At 39.9% G+C, this 12,548-nt stretch overlaps 1 protein-coding gene across 2 annotated transcripts in view; it reads left to right on the top strand.

Moving 5' to 3' along the window:
- Window positions 1-255: 255 nt before the first annotated feature.
- LOC117543130 (prickle-like protein 2) overlaps window positions 256-12,548 on the top strand; it is a 39,684-nt gene continuing 27,391 nt past the window's right edge. For both annotated transcript variants that reach the window (XM_034211218.1, XM_034211217.1), the window contains exon 1: window positions 256-694. The gene's annotated coding sequence lies outside the window, so the exon portion shown is untranslated. The remainder of the gene's footprint in view (window positions 695-12,548) is intronic.

The raw sequence follows: 12,548 nt of genomic DNA, 5'->3' as shown, positions 1-12,548 counted from the left end.
ATGACAAGTCCTCTCAGGCAATTCTCCATTTCATTTTCATCTCCTCAAAACAGGCATGCATAAATACTCATGTTATTCTAATCGGAGGCTGTGTGCCGCCGTACGATTGGCCGATAGCTGATGACTCACTTCAACAAGCTGGTGTGGGGCTGGCAAGGAGAGGGTGGGTGGATGGGTGGGTTGGTTAAGGTGGTGGTGAAAAAAGGGGGAGCAGGAGGCGGGAGTAAAGCTTTCTCCAAAAGCTTGTAGGCTTGTGTGGGTTGTTGTTGTCAGAGCAAGCTGGTCCTCACACATTAACACACAACATAAATACTTACAGAAGGAGTCAACTCAATCTTTAACCACTTTCCCACTGTGTTCCTGCCTTTTTCCGCAGCCGATACTGCTGCCTGTAGCCAGACTTAAGGAGAGACACAGAGCCTGGAGGAGAGAGAGGGAGGGAAAGAGAGATAGACTTGTGCTGATCACAGAGGCTGCAGCCCCCAGCCTTCCCTGCGCTGCTGCTACAGTACGTGTGAAAGGCAGAGAGGGAGAGGCGGCAGAGGCAGAGCTGGTGTTTGTCTCTGAGACTTGGAGGAAGGAGGAGAGCGCTGTGAGCAGAGTCAGTCCTCTGGTATGTGTCCACTGTGAGCGACTCCATCCCTGCAAACCTCCACCTCACCCACCAGGACTCTGACACCAGCCACACAAACAGGTGAGTCTCAGCAGCGTCATAATGCACTCCTCTCATTAGCGTTTGACTTGACACTTAGATATCATTGTGATGTTAAAAATGTCAATGATTTATTGATTTAACAAAGATGGATTGATTGAAAGTTTTTAAGAAATCAGGCATATTGATTTTCAGTTGCGCGTGCATAGGGATGTGGCGAGTGGGGGCGGTTTTTTTTACACGCATGTTTTGCATGTGCGTTAGTTTGTGTGAAGGCTTGAAGACCTCATTGACTGACGAGGGGAAAAGACCACAGGGATTCAGGGGGTAAAAAAAGTCTCTGATAGGAGAGGATCTGTCTGATTTCATCCCTGTTTTCCCTTGTGTATATCCATGTGTACCTAAAAGAGAAAGTGGGTGGAGTGGGAACCGTTTCAGCTCTGCTTGTGTTATCTCATCTTGTTTGGAAACAGTTGGAAAAAAATAAAAACACGATGAAGACAGTGCCATCTCAGGTGCTGCGTTTTAGGCAGAATAAGGTATTTGAAGGAATGCAGATTGGGCATATATTTCAGTGTGTAGTGTGTGTGGGCACAGCTAAATCTGCGGCTCTTTACATATCAGATTTACACTGTTTTTCTTGAGCTCAGTGTGAGCCTTTTGTCTCAACTGCGCAAGAGAACTACTGCATCCATCCCTAATTGTTGTTGCATTGACAGGATGCGATCACTGTGGCATAAGACTATACTAATATTCCCAAATCAAAGGCTAATCCGTTACATAATAAGGTCTTCACCATAGTGGATTGATTTCCAAAATAGAGCTGACATCTTATCATAGATCTCTCTAATAAGCAAGATTCTGCAAGGTTCATTTTTTTTCTGAATTATCATGGTCAAAGGACAATGTGTACATTTGGTATGAGGAACATTTTACTTCCCATATATCTACATTTTGACAGCATGGATACAAGTGGTTTAATCAATCACATTTATTTTGATTTGATAACTAATTGCTTTTCTATTCATCCGATTCAGCTTTATCTTTATTCTGATACGCAGCTGTCCTCTCATCTATCACATGAATCCGACTTTGCCGATTTCAGCACCTTCTCCTCCTCCATGTTAGTGTGTGACACTTGTCGCTTGTACTGTTGCATCCTGAAAATGTACTGAGTGAGTGTGTAATGGCAGCTCATGAGTGTTTTCCGCAGGGAATCAGCAGGTCTGTCCAGAATTGTTCCTGCCGGGGCACCACTTGTTGATTCAGCTTCACTTCTTTTTGAAGTTTGCCTGGGAACAAAGTCTTAATCTGGCATGAATTATTTCAAGCCTGTGCGATTTGCTTACATACAGGACAGAGAAATACGAGGCTTTGAATAGGACCATATGGCCGAATGAGATTTCACAGAGAGACATTGTCAGTGTCTAGTTTAAATCCCTGAGCCATGACCGTGATCTGGGCTGCCATTGAGAGTGAAAAATCCCCTCCGGTTGGCCTCTGTCTGAGGATGCTGCTGTTGTTTGCCTCTGACTGTCAGTCTGTCAGTGGCTGTGATGTTGAGGAATCATCCCCAGATCCCCATTGACCCTGCCACAGCCCTTTATCACCCATCTTTCAATATATCTGTCCATCCATCCATCCATCCCTTCATGTTTCTCCCACTGGATTTCAAATGTTTGTCTCTTCACTTTCAACGCGCACCTCCCCCCCCCCCCCCCCCCTCCGCTCTGGTCGCCACAGAAACGGCTGATTCAGGAAGGGTGGGCGGGTGTCTCAGAGCTCTTGCTGCTCTGCCCCATGCGGTGCTTTCACAGTACATTTCTACCTCTGTGCTGCTTTTATGGCCCCCGATATGTTGACAGTTCAGGTGGCTCAGTCAGATGTTATACAATCGTATCAGCAACACAAAGGCAGTTTGTTCTGTTCCCACAAAGGACATGTTTGCTATTTAGAGTTACATTTCCATTCATGTTCAATTGGTACGAACACGGGAAATCTCTCCGCTGCCCGCTGACAAACCACATAGCGCAGGGAGGTTTTGTCAAGAGGTTTACTGTGCTCAATTTCGAAGACATTATTTATAATTCTGACGTAATTGTCTGCCTCTTGACTGGTCTACTAATTAAGCATTGGGATGACCCTTAGAGATTACGGATCTTTGCTTAAACATATTTGACACACGGGGTCCGAGGCTCAATGTGTGTGTTTAGAGACTACTCTGAGGTGATTAATAATGTAATAATCCGTGACCGAGTCATTCAATAATAGATAGGCCTATGCTATGACCTTTCTCTTGCGTAAGGTTGATGAAGCAGAATAATAGTGATGGTGGACAGGATTGAAAGGAATGAGTGGAATTGAATAGAGAAATCTTGGATAAATCCCCCCCTGCGTAACCGTTTCTCACAGTCGACCTCCCACTCAAAAAAAAAAAGCGCAAGATAAAAGATTTGCTTCCGTTATTACAGAGGAATTCATCACAAGTGTCTTTTTGGTTTTGTGTTGTCGTTTTTATCCATTTTGTTGCCTGTTTGGGATTGCTCTGGTTGCCATGGTGATTGGAGTTTGTACAGTAGCTTAAAACACTGCCTCTATAAAAGGCTCCCGAACAGGAAATGAAACCTGTGTGTTGCACCGCAGTCGATTCTAAGAAGGTCCCCATGAGCTCATCCCACGGTGATTAAATTAAAATGGGAATTTGTTTCTACTCAGGAGGTAATGGGGAAGACCAGCGATGTCTAATGTGTCGGCTCCCTGAAAATCAAGCTTTTAAAGTGTTTTCATTGTACAGACACATTACTGATATCATGAGTGTTTTTACAGCCTGCTACCTCACACAAATTAGCTATTGCAAAAAGTTTCTTGCAGCTAATGTTATCTGACAATTTACAGTTTTTGTATACAGGGGTGAAGAGCAGGAACTAGTGATTTCAATCAATACATTTATTAACCTGCTTAAAGCACAATTCGACTTCATCCTATTCAAAAGTAAATGTCTCCGATTATTTGATTTATTTTCAGTTCGAACAAAAAGGTGTAAATGTAGGCTGCTGGGGTTTCTCCACCCTGCAGTGTTCAGCCATTACAGTCAGTGGTGACGCAGCCGAGGCTCACACAGCACACTGCAGACCCGTCACAAGACACAGCCAGAACAAAGAGCATACACTGTCATCTAAGAGAAAAACGTAACACGGACAATTACCAATAAACAGCCTTTTCACAATACGAGAACAGCCGATTGGGCATTCCAGCATCACACTGAGACCTGAGTGGCTCACCCTAGTACTTTTTTAGGACGCTGTCCCAGGTACCCCTTTGGCACCGGATGTTCAGGTGTTATGTGTGTTTGTGAATATGTGAAGTATGCATGTATGAATGGATGCATGTATGAATGGGGGTTCACAGATGATAACAACTCTGATGTCAGGCACGTTGATAAAATAAATGTGACTGCAGCCTTACTTGGTGGTTTATCACACCATAACTAAACAACAAAGGTAAGTTTATAGAAGATAAATCTGACACTTTAAAAATGATGATAAAGACATTTTAGACTGAAAGTTTAATAAGTAAATTTCTGTAGAAGCCAGCAAAAATAATGATTGTTCATTGGATAAGCTAATCCTGTGAAAAGCTAATGGGATTCTTAAGATTATAAAAAAAATAAAGATGTTTTTTATTGCATGGATGAAATGCAGAGTCAAAATTGAAATTAGCTTTTGGGCCAACCAGGTGCTCCTTACAAAGGTGCAGGTGACACTACAAAGACTACATGCAGCATAAAAAACACATGTGTCCAGTACACAAATCCACTAAATGTATATCAGAGGAGGCTGTCTCCTCTGATATACATTTAGTGGAGAATCACTTTGAGTAACCAGAACCTTACCGTTTGTGAAATAATACCATCAACTAATCACATTTCAGAGTTAATTACTTAGAAAACATTGTTAATGACAATCATCTTAGAATTGTATAGAACATTAAGGTGGTGAGGTGATGCTCTTTGTTTAAAATCCAAAATAGTCTGTCAAATGTAGTAATACCTTACATATCATGTAGATAACACAAGGTTTTAAACTATTGTCCAGCCCCACTGTCACACACCATCAAGAGCCACAAGATGAAAAAGGGAAGATTAAGAAGCTGATTTGTCTTCAGAGTGTGTGACACAGCCCTACAGTATAAATTGAATAAAGCTACAACATGGATAGCAGCAGTAAAGAATGTCTGTGAATCTCAACAGGCAAAATAAAACTGTCTAAGGAAGATCTACTGTAAAAGGGCAAACAGCAGCAGGTATTCTGTTGGCTACAGCACAAACCTGATTTACCATGATAATAAAGAGCAGAGCTTAACTGTGTCTACCTGGGACTTCAGTGTTTCAATACATCCGCAGCAAAGACCACAGGATCCTTGGCCACACATTGAGCTCCTCCTAAAATGGATAACAGTGAAAACTGTTCAAGGATAAATCTTGCAGATTCGGTTTTTACTTTGTAAAAGGGACCGGCATAAAGGATCTTGTGTTCATGCATCTACACGGTCAGTGTGGTTTACTTTAATACACCATCCTGCTGCTGAAAAACAACTCATAAACTATTTACTCCTTTTTTAATTCTGTAACATTTTCCTAAAACTACAGTGGCCATGTTTGATATTTTTTAGACTTATTGAAAAGTAAAAGTATACATTGGTGACCTATTTTGTGTATTTAGCAGGGATCAGTTGCTTTTGGAGATGGGGAAGTTGGAGAGGGACAGAATGACACATATTGTTTAAAGGGATTTAATGACAATAATACAAAGGCAGAATATTGCCACCCTTATCCTTTTTTGGTAAGAAATCTGAATCGGACTGGAATAAGGTTGAACTGAGAGAGCAGACCTCTGCGAAGGCCACTTCCATAAGTGTAAGATAATTGTGTAACTGCCCCGTGATTCATACTTTTAATGGATTCTTTCTTGACCCATGAACCCTTCGACCCAGTTTCATGGAAATTGGGCCACTAGTTTTTCCGTGATATTGCCTGCAAACGGACAAACTGAAAACATAACCTTTTTGGTGGAGGCAATAAAGCCATAAAACAAGTTACTCAATAAGACCTGTGGCTTGTATACAAAAAAAAGCTTTGGCCTTAAAATCTACACCTAGACAACACACATGATTAGCTCAAGAGTGAGGATGAGTTAGCTGAAAGAACAACCACCTCACATATATGTTATAGTAGTATTGCTTCAGATGATGTGAGAGAGAAACAATTACAGTTGTACTACTAAAGAATATTTAATAATGTTACCGTGGTAACCGAGTGTTCTCCTTTGCTACGAATAATGACTATTGAGGGTTTCCTCCATTATTGACTTTACTCTTTCTGCACTCAGTAACCACCTTGATTGATTTTTCCAATAAGTTGGCCCTGTCTTTTAACCGAACTATTCTGTTAGTGGATTGGGGGTAATGATGGTTTTGAAAATAGCTTAAAGATGTTGCCAAAACAAATGAATGCAGATAACTTCTTCTTTGTAATCTAGGCTGTGGACAAGCGAAAAGTATACTTTTGCTGCACACAAGCTAAAAGATGCAGTCTTAGGTAAAAATACACTGAGAGAAAATCAGGTAAATCAAGCTCCAAATAACGCTTGAGAAAGCAATCGGCTTGATTTGATTTCTCTTGGAGTGAGTGGTGAATATTTAGCCTGCAACTGGTCTATCCCACAATCAAGCTCTTCTTGAAGTCGATCCTGGATGATGCCCTGCGGCTTGCTGCTGTCGGATGAATAATGTTCTCCCCAGTGCCATATTAAAGCCCCTAATTGGTAAGAATAAACCAATCATTAACTTGCTCATTAAAGCTTATTGTAGTGCTGAGCCCACTGACTCGATCATAGCCAACTTCTGTAATCGTTCCCAAAGCAGAGTCGTGGTCTTTTCTGCAACATTATTCAGGACTCATCAACACCAACGTTCTGACTCATCTTGGTTCTTTAAAGTTTCCTCGCTACTTAGTGTCAGGATGATTCTGCGCTAACCTCGCTGTTCTGGCCAAAAATGCCCATCTGGACACACTCTTCCTGCCATCTGCTCCTCTGCTCGCTTTCTGCTCATCAGTTCAAAATGGCCCCCAAACTCACTTTTTATAGATAAATCGATGATCTGTAAAGTAGAGGAGGAGGCTACAGAGGCATAGATATTTATTAAGTTCTAGCTTTAAACAAGATTCACCACAGAGCGTTTGTCTAGCGCCGTGGCACTGTGCGCCTCAGCAGTTTCCTACCAATCTCCGTGTATGCTAGAAAGTGCTGACTGGTTTACGATAGGGATCACTAAGAGAACAATATGCGGTTTATGCTTAGTCAGAGGACTGATTCCCCTAAATTAAAAGTTACATCCAGAGAGGATATGAGAGAGACGGGGACAAACTGAGGCTGCAGGTGTATGGATTATTTCCAGGGCAGAGAGACAGGATGATGTAAAAGCTGCTGCTGGTGATGTTGGTGTCAATTTTGGTGGTGGTTTGGCCTCACTGACTGATATGAGGAAGCTTAACTCTAGAGGATTCATCTGTGGTTCTGCTGTGCCCCCAAGGTTTAGCTTCACTCTATCCTCATACTAATGGCATCATTACTGGGCTTCTCAAATAGAATTTTCCTACTCAACAAAACGTGTACGCACACACAGAAGTACTGCTTCAGCCATTTACATGTACACACTAGATGCAAATACAATAAGAAAATATGCAAGAAAGGCATTTAGGATTATAAATGACATGTTCTCTATTTAAGTAGGAAAAGTTCGATTTGCTATATCCATCTAACATTCATGTTTACAAGCTTAAATTGGGAAAAGTACAAAATAAGTGCTTTTGTGTCATACTGACTGAAGTACTGCATCTTAACTCTTTTCTCGTGACCTATTTTCCCTTTCCCTCATACAAATAACAGGGCCCTTTCATCTGTGACAAGGATGATATAAATGGATAGGGGAAGTAGCACTTCCATCTGCCAAATAGGACATCGTTCAACAAGTATCATTTTACTGTGACGTCATTGCGTTACATGTTTAACAGGCATAACAGTGTGAAAACAAGATCTGTAATAGTACCCAGTACCCTATAGTCCAACATATACCCAATCACATTTATATCCCAGTCTTTTGTTGGCTTTACCCTCCTTTGGATGATCCTTTGATGATAAAGCCAATGAGATCAGCTGCACTACCCAACTGTTAAATTAAATGTCTTGGCCTTACAACTGATTAATAAATCAAGCATGCACAGTCCGACAATATTTTAGCTACAGAAGGTTTCCTTTAAATCATTTAAAATGTTATGTTCCAAAAAAAGTCCCGACTGATCATTAGCTACTGCGCAATTAGCAATTACATGCCACTAAATATAAGTTCATTAGATAAGTTATACATTGAAGGAACGATAAAGAAAAATAAAGACCAAAATCTCTTGCAAAATTCGATCGGATGCCTTTAATCCTCGCTCCAAGCTACAAGTTCTGGAAGGCTTCTTGCCCTTTGTCACCTCCAAAAAGGCATTTTACCAATTTTCGTGATGGCAAAAGGAAAGGGCAGGGAAGAAAAATAAGCAGCTGAAAAAAAGAAAAAATACCCCGAAGTTCTGGATCCAAACCCAGCAGGGGGCTTCTCTATATGTGTCATCTCCCAGATTCTCTATCATGCAGTCACTCAGCTCTACTATAGAGATAAACAATTCTTAAAATGACAGCAATAAAGGGATTTATTTTACAGTAGACTATATTGCTTCTACTTGCATCATGATATAAACCTTTTTCTTTTTCAAATATCCAATTTATCTTTTTCACAGCTTCATTTTTCTTCTCAAATGACTTAATCTGCAGCCCTCGTCAACTCAATTCAGAATAAATGAAAAAAGTGTGAAGTGCATTTTTTCTCATATGTGAATGGATTTTCCATCTTGGTAATAAAGCGATTCAATAAATTGTTCATAGGGGATGAGGAATAACAAGAGTTGTATAGGATTAATTTCCCTTTCAGTCAAGAAGGTAACATTGTACCTATAGTTATAATTGTCAGATACAAGAAGCTTTTTAATGCTGACATTATTGACGAGTGTTTAGTCGATAACCGTTCAAGATACCATCAAGTTGAATTCAAAGAGAGAAGACAAACTTGCTGAACTTGCTTTTCGCTAAATGTTGACGTCAGCATGATAACATCCCCCCAAAACGAATTGACCTGCTAAGCGCACTAGATGAAAAATGTCATGAAGTAGTTTTAAGACATTTCCCTCAAAAGCACTGGGAGCCTTCTGATGACACAAGAAGACAAGTCAGATAACCAAAATTATAAATGACGTCGGTGTTTCTTTACAGTTTGTCATGCTGATCCCTCCAGAAGATGTGGAGATGTTTCTCTCTGGACCAAAGTTGTGGACCCCCAGACCAACAATACTGTCCCAAGAGCTGTGCTAAAAAATAAGTACAATCACCCCCAACAAATGTCCATCGCTTTTAAGGAAAGAGTTAGAGGCATAATGCATAATTTAAGTTGATTTAATTGCTAAAGTTTTAACAAGGCAACTTGTGTTGTGTTTGTAGATGTAAATGATCCCTGCGCCCCAGAGATGATGTAGAAAAAGTCAACACTGTCTGCCTGATCCATTAAATATTTCATCCCACGAGGCTGCAGTGAAATCACTTCACAGACCGAAATCTTTGCTTTCCACTCATGAGCTCTGCGTCACTCTAAACGGTTCTGATAAGATGAGGATATGATGGGAGCAAAGATGCTAACTATTATACCTCCTTTGTGAAAACCACACACACACCCACCCTTACTTCTAACCAGCTGATCCTCATCAATGCTGCACCACCTGCATCTAATAACCCCCCCCCCCCATCAAGCAGAATAAGATCACTGTTAATCTGCTCATTCAGCCCATGGCGCACCAACAGCACTCCCACTGCTGGGCTCAGCTGCTCCTCAGGGCTTCCTGGAAACCAAGACCGAGTTGCTCACAGCCTACACAGCCTGAATCTGTATTATGCACACATATCTCTGCTCTGTAACTATTCTGATTTCAGGTTAGTGGATTTAAGCCGGTCAGGCACATTTCCATTACTTTCCTTTTTTATTTATTTAATACAGGTCAGAGGGAATTATTGTAGTTTTCACTATACTGCATTTATTAGACCACTTTAGGTATATGTCTGATGAAAGGTATATTTCATCAGAGACTGCACTGACCTCATCACCTTAAAAAAACGTTCAAAAACTCACCTCTTCAAACTGGCTTTTAATGTGGGATTGTTGTTTTATTGCTTGATTTTAATGTGATTTTTACTATATTTAATTGTTGTCCTTCTCTTTTTGTACTACCTCTGTAAAGCGACTTTCAGCACCTGTAAAAGCACTTACAAAATACATTTATTATTATTATTATTTATTATTATATGTCACACTTTCTTTTTTTTAAACAGCACATTGTTGAAGATTACACCAGTAATTCCCAAAATGTTTGCCTCGGGACCTTTTCAACAGTTCAACCAAAGAGTGATTTTTCTCAGATTGCATCATATGAATAATTGTTTGAGAATTCAAATCCAATGTTTCACAAAACAGCATAGATTAGAAACTTTGAAAAACGGAATACAAATGGTCACTTTCTCCTCCCTACGCCATTAATCATATCACAACCTCAGATTTATCTTTTGACCCTTAGAGGTTAGGAAGCTCTGGAGTAAACAACTTAACTCGATATGAGGTGGTTGAAAAACAGCTCCACCTTGACTTACATCTAAAAAAGGCTTTCATATTGTTGCATCAGTATTAACCATCTGATAATGTCACATAATAGGTGGCCATTTTCTTGAAGAACAAATTACTTACTTACTTTGTACACTTCAAATACATTTAGCTGATTATACTTGACTACCTCTACTTAGTGGGATTATTCCTACACTGTTTTATTGCTCATTTACTTAAGAAAAGCATATGAGTACTTCTTCCTCCACTAGAGATGTTACGGTTTGATTTGAAGTGGAGACCTTTGTTTATTTTAAGCTTGATTTGAATGTATTTACTCTCGCTGCTCCCGGCTAGCTCCCTAAATGTTTTCTGATTGTGTTGTTCCGTCGATGCCTGATCCCGATGCCTGACTTTACAAAAGTGGAGGAGTTATAGGAATTATTTTGAACTCAAAGTCTTCTAGAGGAGCATCATGGGAGATCCAGTAACAAGGAGGTAATTGAATTTGAGGTTTTAAGCTAACGATTTTCCCAACAGCGGGACTTCCCCCCCCCCCTCTCTTGGGCGACAGTGTCATGCATGGCTTACGCAGAGAGTCGCTCAGGCAAGCCCTAAATCATCCAATAATGGTTTTGGAAGTACCTCTTACTCTTTTAACACGTGTTATTTAATAGCACTTATTAATCCAACAATATATACAGAGCTTTCCATTTTGAGCTCAGTCTTAAAGGCTTCACTGAGCAGATGTTAAACTAGATTTAAAGCATTTGGACAAGAGCTTCATTGTTAAAGACCAATTAAGGGCTAATGAATCTCAATGAGCTCAGGATACTTTATTAAACTTCATGCGGGAATTCATTAGTTGTCTTATTTGGGTTATTGTGCTTTTAACTGCTAAAGGAAGTTGTTACTGGCACCCACTAATGGAAGAAGTTTTAAGATCTCTTACTTAAGTAAATTAGCAGTACCCCAGATTATCCTACGAATACAAATTGTACAAAAGTACTGACATCAGAAAATACTCAAACCACCAAATGTAAAAGTAGTTATTATGCAGAGTTGCCTATTGCATAATGATATGTATTATATTATCAGATCATTAAAATGAATACCTTAATGTGCATCAATGTTGCAGCTGGTTAAGGAGTTATTGCAAATGATTTTTCTTATCCATCATTAGCTTGTTGATTTCCCTCAGGGTTCATTAATGTGTTATATTAATCATAAATAATATCATAATGTTGTTGACCTGAATCTGCAAATTAACCTTCTTTCAGTTATTAATTAAATGTAGTAGGGTAAAAAGTATAATATTTCCCTCTGAAACGCAGAAAAATAAGTAAGTTACATTAGGAGAAATTACATAAGAATTGCAGAAAATAACCTTTTAGAAATAACCTTTTACCTTTAGTTAGAAGTTCTCTAATTATCTATTACCAGGTCACTGGATACAATGTTTGATCTTTCCTTTTTTTTAATTACTCTAACCCTTAAATGTCAGAAGCTAACACCTCCACCTCAACATGTATAATTAGCATCTCTAACACTAGATTGTATTAAAAGTATAAACTCTGTGACCCAGAAACATAGACACCCTAAATGGAAACCCGGTTGGCCTCGCCACTGATTGGTCGGCATTTATACTTCAGTCGGGAACAAACCTCTAGTCTCATAACCTCCATTGTTATCCTTGTTATCCTTTTTCTGTTCCTTTACATAATGTCCGTCTTGCTTTCTGTCTTTTCTTTCACCAAATCGTATTCAGCTATCTACCCTCTATTAAGCTTCCTAATATATGTATTTCTTCCAATCATCTCTTATCACAAAATGAGTGGATATCATAATTGTTCCTCTTATCCCACCTCGGCTCAGCCCACAGCTCTCACACACACACACACACACACACACACACACACACACACACACACACACACACACATTGTTTCTGTGCTGTAACCCATTTAGGTGCGACATCTTGTCGTTGCCCTTCAGCTGCAAAGACTTACCAGCTAATGGCCACCAGTTTTTTCTTATTAGTTAATTTTGTTTTGTGATAAAGTCTGCAGCTTTGAGCTGTTATCTGAAGGGCTTTTAGGCTAATGGTAATAATCACCTCTGCACACAGACCAAAATGTGTCTTTTTTTGTCACCT

The sequence above is a fragment of the Gymnodraco acuticeps genome, unplaced genomic scaffold (assembly GCF_902827175.1).
Source record: "Gymnodraco acuticeps unplaced genomic scaffold, fGymAcu1.1, whole genome shotgun sequence".
In the NCBI taxonomy this organism is placed as follows: domain Eukaryota; kingdom Metazoa; phylum Chordata; class Actinopteri; order Perciformes; family Bathydraconidae; genus Gymnodraco; species Gymnodraco acuticeps.
The sequence above is the reverse complement of the archived record's forward strand: the minus strand, read 5'-3'. Positions and strand labels throughout refer to the sequence as shown.